Source organism: Bombus pyrosoma, linkage group LG3 (assembly GCF_014825855.1).
Source record: "Bombus pyrosoma isolate SC7728 linkage group LG3, ASM1482585v1, whole genome shotgun sequence".
Classification (NCBI taxonomy): Eukaryota; Metazoa; Arthropoda; class Insecta; order Hymenoptera; family Apidae; genus Bombus; species Bombus pyrosoma.
This window is the reverse complement of record NC_057772.1, coordinates 13915479-13923802: the sequence shown is the minus strand read 5'-3', so window position 1 is coordinate 13923802 and position 8324 is coordinate 13915479.

Genomic DNA, 8324 nt, shown 5'->3' with positions numbered 1-8324 from the left:
ATATTTTAATATAGATTTTTAATAATATTGATATCGTATAACTTCAATTCTTCGACACCGAGGAGAAGAGGTATACGATTTAATAAATATATGTACTAGCTACTCTCGTCTAATTGAGAAACTGAATGTCTTCTTTTTAACTTTTGTACTTTACAAATTTGTAATGTTGGATAATTTTCATTCGAATAAAACAACAAGGCGATATTTTGATTATTTGGAGCATCGTATGTAGAACGACAGGAAACTTTTCTGTAGTGAAATGGTCACATTTTAATCGAAGTGCCGATTATCCATTCTCTGTTGTTCGTCTCGACATTTCTGTCCTCATAATCATGTTCGTATCGCTGTCGAGCCTCTGTGACACTTATTTCATTAGCTCCAAATAGAATTACACAAGTTACAGTCAGTGCAAGTCAACCGCAGGGTTGTGTGAGTGGTTTTAAGTGATTCCGAGTAGGACGATTCAATTGCCGGCTTGAACGAATTCCAAGTAAGGAGGAAGCAGATCCGTCGAACTATGAACATGATATACACTACTTGCTTAAATACGACTTATAAAAGTATGTTTCGTACTCCCATTATGTATTGTTTTACCCCTCTTTGTTTTTGAAACTGTCAAGAGCTATCAATACGAAATTATATACATATTTTCTACATATATGTGAAATGACAATCGCCGAAAATGTACAATAGACATATTACTTTTATCGAAGTGTCTTGTCATTTTTCTCTCTGTCATTTATAAGAATTTGCTTTGCAAATATACATTTTTTAAATAGCTTATAAAATAAAATATTATATTTGTACTTTTACTGTAGTTCAACTATGCATCCCCAAATTTCTTTTATGTATTTTTCACTACAAATAACAATATTGATATCTAAGGTAATAGTACCATGTGCATCGTTCGGCGAATAATGCTTCTTAAAGATTCTTTATTTTATCAAATTTTATTATTATTTTTATTTTTCTTTTGTCACAAAAAATGCTTTAAGATACGTGTATAAGATTCTATGGAGTCATTCTACCCGTCCTATAAAACCATTAATATAAAAAGTCACATTTTCAGTAGGATCAAACATATCCACACAATTTTTTAACATTTAAATAATCTTTTATTTCGTCCTTTATGATATATAAATCATGATAATATATAGATTTTATAAATTTTGATTTTATAAAATCTTACTTAATTGCTTCCCAATTCTTCTCCCAGTTGTAGCAATCGTTCGAACTCAAGATACGATATTGAAACGCAACTGCATTTTAAAGAGAAAATTATTAGATAACCCGTTAACGAACAAATTATTAATTTTCAATACTCGTGAATATTATTTATGCGAAAAATGAACAGTTCAATATCGATTGCTTGGAATAACTGCAGATATTTTGCCCTATAGGAAATACGTGTAAAACGCGCGGCTGAAAGCGATAATTATGTACAACATACTTCGTCCAGCATAATTATATGTATTACACTTTTCTGATCGAGATAGGTATTCAATTTTGTTTCTTTAAATTAGCGTATCTAAATATTGAAAATGGAAACGGTGTAGATAGATTCGATTAAAATTCAGAACGAAACGGCTTACATTTAAATACTCGTTTTTCGGTATCGTTCGTTTTTTATTTGCAGGAGCATAAAATCTTAGGTTTTACGATTGTGTTTCTTAATGTAATGATTCATTCGGTGTTATATCAGATAAAATCTGTCGTTAAAATTTATAATGCTATTAACGCAGAAATTCCCGATGAAGATTATTATTCGACTCAAAATACCTCGTAACTCTTCGTTATCGACGGCACGGGTTAATTATATGTATCTGTAGGAATTACAGGATCGTGATGTCCGATCTCTGAACGCCAATTTGAAAATGTATCGATGTTGGCATTTTGTTAACAATCCTACTTTTTTCATTTTCCTGGAGCCGATTAACATAATCGATGATAACGAAATAAACCGAATTTCTAGGCCTTAATGACGTAATTCATGATTCATTTGTGGTTGTCAGCAAGTTGTTACGTTGTCGGGTAACCGGCATATTCCGAAATCGAATAAATTAGCAGTTACACACCGCATGGTATTTTATATCGCTGGCAAAGTATCGCCGTGTAAAGAGAAAAAAGTGGTTCTTTATAATCGCCTGAAATGGACGTTCATTTGAAATTCAACGGGTGGATCCTCGCGAGGCATCGTTGTTTGCGTGTCCGTGTACCGTAGTGAGAGAAAGTCGGTGAATTACTGCCATAATTCACGGAGAATAATGAGGGCTTAATTAGCCACGTGATGTAATGCATACGCGGTAGGAACGAAACGGAACGAAACGGAACGAAACGAAAGGAAAGACACATCGTGCTGTGCGCCGCTCGTAAACCAGCAATTCTTACGATTAATGCGGACATTGTATCTGTGTTGTATCTGGCACACTATGTTTATGAAGTGATTAGCCAGTAGGAACGGAGAAGTACCTATTAAAGTTTAAAATTAACGAGCACACTTTACGGATCTTCAACAGCTTGCAACTATAATTTTCCATTTTTCCTTTATGTGATTTCAACGAAGATTTACACCGTACGTGTTTGGTATTGTAACGTCCATCTAGCAAATAATTTAATACTTCGCCATTTTATCATGCAAGCATCGGGCAACCGTTTCATTCCTCCAATGACGTTAACTATATAAATGTGTAGTAAAAAAAATTTCTTTAGTAAAACTTGTATCGTTTGTTATTCGTGTTTCTTTCGAAGCTTCAAATAAATGGAATCTAAACGGAAACTACGCAAGTGCCGTTGGTAGTGAAAGAGATGCCGTCTGCTTGAGAATGGTTGGAACGATGTAAGGAAAGTTGCAAGAAGTATAAGAATCTACGTAGGATGTATTGCGAGCTGGCGATCGGCACAGCGCAGCGGAGGTAGACGGGGAGTCACGCGAGACCGGATAAAATACGTGACCAGCTGCAGCGTGGCGTGGCTCGCGACGACAAGCCGAGGCTAACCATAAAAATAATAGGGTTTCCAGCGAAATAAATTGAGTTATTAACGTGACAGTATCACAATAAATTATGATGAAACGGTTCTAGGGGCAAAAAGGACCGGTCAGATGGCGGTTGGCGAAAGGTCGGACAGGGCTAACAGCGGTTGATTGCCGGTCGCTCGTTTGTCTCCATGTAGCTTGACAGGAACTATCCTGTCTGGAGTAACGTCAACTGAGCCTGCTAGCCAGACCAACGTGATTCGTTCTGTTGCGCTTTGCTTTGCTCTGCTCTGTTCTGCCCTGTTCTGCCCTGTTCTATTCCACTCGGCTCTACATTGTTCTGCATCATCCTGCGTCGCCCGTGGAAACTGACCGGTGAAGAGACCCGAATACGAGCGTTATTCGATGCTACTGTAATTATCTCTGTCCATAGATTGAAACAAATGGCACGCGGCACGAGACTCATTTGTACGGCGACGCTCGTGACGTGGTGCGGCGATGCGGTGCTGCCCAACCCGCGCCACGACCATGATTAACGCAACCCGCGCGTCTTTCTGTTCGTGCTGCTTTGGCTTTGCGCTACGGCACGAAACAAACTGACAGAGGGAACTTTGCGCTTCGTCTCTTCTCACGCCTTACCCTCATTCTGACGTCACGCAGCTTAGGTCCTATCATTTTCCTCTTTCTTCTTACTATTGCCATTAACCATACTTTCAGCACGTTAATATCATGCTTTATCAGTCTGATGTTAACTACATTATTCCGTTATTCAAAGAACGTAAAACAGAGACTATAGCGATGACTGACCAAGAGAATGATTTATCGGCAATTTCGCACAATACACGTAGATATTGATCGTAATACCGTGCAACGTTTTAAACGTGACGATATTAATTATGATCAACCACGATCGCACTTGATAAGGTTGGACGCCTAGGCTTTTGTATTTTTAGGACAATCGTAGAATACGAAGAAAAAGAAGAAAAGTCTGTAGCTAACTTTATTTGTTATAAGCTACATAATTTTACGTTACACGACTCTGCAATTAAGATAATATAAACAATAGTTACTCGTAACATCTGTGCAGTTGCCTAAGAAGAATTATGCAGTTCATTATAGTAATATTTCCATAATCTCACCTTGTAACAAATTACATTCTGCGATTAAAATATTAGAGATTAAAATTAATCTGCAAATGGTGAACTTCTGAGAGAATAAAAAAAAAAAGATTACGCGTTTTTGATAAGTATACTATATACGCGTAATAACATATTTTGATATTATTATACATAGATGTGCGTGTATTATACTGTAAGATATTGTTTAAGAAAGATAGTTGTGTATTTTACATTGCATCTTCGTTATGAAAATAGTGTTAACGAGGAAGAATAATTTTGTTGTTCTGATTATTCATTTTTAACAAATTGAAAGAGTTAATCAAAGATCGCATGCAATATCCTGTATTTAATACGTATAACAGTGATAAAGACGACCAGTAAAATTATAAAACTTCTAAAATCATTTGCGATTACCAGTCAATTAATAGAAGTGTAAAACCATTTCTAGAAAATAAAAATTTTTTGTACATACATATAATTCTCATTACGTGCATCAGTTTCTTCTATGCTTTTATTATTTATTGCCTTTCAGTACGCAGAGATTATTATATCCGTAACAGTTTAATTACTTTTGTGTAGTGGATATCTATTTTATAGTTTATATTTTATATAAGATCAGTAGTTTTCTCTTTACTTTCTCTTAATTAATTTCTCTAATTTATTCCGGTTTATACCTTTTAATTAAGACTAAATAAATATATTTTATGGCAAAAGAAATTTTAACGATCCTTTCTCATATTGTTAATTTGAAATAACAATACATACTTTTTGAATTATGATTACAGAAATTTGTTTTACACTAATTTTTACAAATTACCGTTAACTAATTTATTCTAATTCATTTTTATTATCTTAGTTACATTTTGATGTTTTCAATCGATTAAATGTTTATAACCATAAAAGTGGTATTATTGTACAATATTAATAAACAGGTTACAAGAAATAAAATTTATAATATAAATTTTTAATATAATTTATTCTAATTCATTTTTATTATTTTAGTTACATTTTGATGTTTTCAATCGATTAAATGTTTATAACCATAAAAGTGGTATTATTGTACAATATTAATAAACAGGTTACAAGAAATAAAATAAGCGGCTATATTATATTTATAGCCAATAAAATCATTCAGTCGTTTCTTTATTCAACTCTTTTATTAGCTAAACTCGGAATGGTTTTGCAGAAATTGTTATCGATGCTAAAATTAGTATAACATCATTAATGCAATTTCGTTTCGCTTGGCTTTATATTGGCAAAGATTTTTGTTATTCGATATTCTACAAAAAAGGTCCAATCACATACACCGTAGTAATTTCTTTTCAGTCGGTGTGTTTTAATAATGTTATCTTGAAAAAACGTGTGTTCGACTGAAAGAATTTTACCGTGTTTGAACATCGTATTACTTTACGGTTTATGAATAACGAACGATCAATAACTTGATAAAACACTGATACTCGTATGAAGAGAGAAAGTATGAAAACGGACATGTGTACGTACTTTCACACACACCGAGAAGCTTCACTTATACATTCGTATCTTAAAATTAATCTTGCTTAAATCATACTACAACGAAATTTCGGGATCTCGCACCTGTTGCACAAGCAATTTTCCTCTAATGAGAATAGACTACGTGATTATGATTCTCAAGTATTTCCGATATTCGTACTTTCGTGCAATACGCTCTAATATACACTACCTCCATGAAATTTTATTCAGCGTATCTGTTTATTATATATACAGGTCTATTATAACGAACTATTAAAACAAGTGAAATGGAAAAGTAGCGAGCACTTTGTGAAGTAGAATATTTACAGTCTAATAATTCACATGAAAATCCACCTAATATAAAAAGATCAAGTTGTATCGAGTCCCGAATGGATTTCACTTGGAAATTAATTATATTGTTTACAAGCGGCGGTTGCTGCGAGAAAAAGCAGGATATAAACGCGCGAGAAATTCATTAACGTTACAGTTACAAAGAAATTCCAGAGGAATCAGAATGAATGACTGTTATAAACTTTCAATGAAATTGGGGGCGAATGGTTCGGCGATGTCTTCTTATAAGTTAAAGTGTCCCCCCTCCTCGGTCGGAACACCTATGGTCTGGTCGAGCCATTAATTACCTTTATTGAGCTTCTGTGCCGGTCTCGGTCGTACTTGTCGATCGGCCCTATCACTGCCAATCAATCTCGAACGCAACAGCGGTGGGGCTTCGTCAAACGTCCCGACGAAATCAGCCAATCTACTGCGGGACAATGGGCCAGCATGATTCGATCGTGTCTCGCCGGCTTTGCATCAACTGGCCGTCCCTCTCTTTTTTGCCTCAACATCTATACATACTCTGTTCCAAGAACGCTTTCTCGATTCTTTCTTCGTCTTTTTGCCGCGGCCAAAGACGGTGAACATTAGCTGTTACGGTTGTCCGCAAGATTCGAGCATTAAATGAAAATGATCGTGTGCACGTCGTTTCAGATAGGGTAGGATATACAATGAATAGTAGATTCATTTCGCTTTGTGGGATACGCTTTCACGAGATAACGTGTTGTGGGTGATATACTTTCATATAAATGCGTTTTGTTTTCCTTCGCAACACGTACATATCTATTATACGAATTCTTTGTACGATAAATCGGTTATATACGAAATATATGATAGTTTGCGTAATTCGAATCGAGATTTTTTTTTTAATATTGCACGTAAAATTTAGTTTATGTATCGAAATTTTGAAGCAAGTGGAGTATGCATTAAAGTATCATATGGTTTGAGTAAAAGGATCAACAAATCAGCGACTGATCGTATTGTAATAAATGTTCCTGTGAAAAAATATTTTAAGTAAACAGGTAATGTAACAAAAATTCAATTATAGATATATGGAAAGGTGCCATTCGTATTCGAATCTGTACGATGATTGATTCTAAAATGACTGACGCTTACACAATATCGGCCGTCTATTTGAATGCTAAACTGGCAGACACGTATCAGTTAAGTAATTGCTATTACATTATTTAGCGAGATTTCATTAATGGAGGTTCAAGTGAGCTACTAGAGAGATACGATGGGACGTTAATTTCATTGGTGAATTTAGTTCACTTCGTAACAATTGCCATCGACACCGATAATCCAATGAATCGAGGTCTACTCACTTCGTTTAAACATTAAATTTTACTAGTTTTAAAATTATGGAGCGAATAATACATTATGTTTGCTTTCTTATTTGCAAGAATATCAATAAAAATTTCGGAGTTGTTCGATTCCTTTGCTCCGGCCTCCAGCAAGCATATAAAATAATCCTTTGAATAATGCATTGGTAGTATCTTTCATCTTATTTCATCTTTCCTAGAATATACTTATTACTTATTTTAATGTTTCGTTTATTATTGCGATACTAGATTGATCTTATGACTATACGTTCCAGTATCCATCTGAAAACTGATACACTCGATGTTCATTTTATAATTATCTGAAGTACTTTTCCGTTAAACGCTCTTATTAGTTTTATTATGGAAAGAAAAATTCATAATGTCGGCAAGATACGGAAGATTTTCTTAATTACTTTGTTATGTGTTCAGAGATAAAAAAGTTTTTGCGATCAAGATTGTCAGTGGTAAATTGAATAATTGTCAAAGTAATTGGTGACTCGAAGGAGAAAGGTCTATTTTTACTTATTACTTCCTGACAGCCCCAACGATGTGGGTATGTGACATCTGAATAGCTGGCGTCACGTTTTCAATTTTCTACTCACCGGTTCGGCAAGCTGTCCTTACTCGTTAAGTGTACTGACAGCATCACTGGAGCGTTCCCCTTAGATAAATTAAAATATCGATCGGGACACGCCAATTATAAGTTTGACGTTGTACTAATATCAGCCACGTCACCGTTCCCGCGCACACACTTGTACAAGATCCTAGTAGTCGTTGTAATAAATAATTTATGTAAATTCTAAAAAGAATATGTTTAGCTCCTCTTTCGAAACTTTTACATTTATTCCGTTTAATTGTCTTTTTTCCTAGTAAAATAAATTGTTTAGTCCGTCGAAATAATAGTTGCTTTATTTAAATTTAAGAAAAGATAAAATAAAATTAATACACGGCTACGATAATAGAAAAGCTTGGGTTTTGGTCACAATTTAATCGGCGAACATAAACGTGTAACAGGATGTTTATAAAAATTGTATACATAAGACGTAAATTGTTCAACTATGATAGCACCTGCATACATGTATGTATATT